This window comes from Lottia gigantea, assembly GCF_000327385.1.
Source record: "Lottia gigantea unplaced genomic scaffold LOTGIsca_192, whole genome shotgun sequence".
In the NCBI taxonomy this organism is placed as follows: domain Eukaryota; kingdom Metazoa; phylum Mollusca; class Gastropoda; family Lottiidae; genus Lottia; species Lottia gigantea.
Genome location: NW_008708367.1, coordinates 1 through 267, shown reverse-complemented (window position 1 = coordinate 267; position 267 = coordinate 1).

Genomic DNA, 267 nt, shown 5'->3' with positions numbered 1-267 from the left:
GCAAGGGTATTATTAGGGACTTTAGGCGGAAGGGAGATAATAGTAAGGAATTATAGGAGGAAGGGAGATAATAGTAAGGAATTATAGGAGGAAGGGAGATAATAGTAAGGAATTATAGGAGGAAGGGAGATAATAGTAAGGAATTATAGGAGGAAGGGAGATAATAGTAAGGAATTATAGGAGGAAGAGAGATAATAGTAAGGAATTATAGGAGGAAGAGAGGTAATAGTAAGGAATTATAGGAGGAAGGGATATAATAGTAAGGAA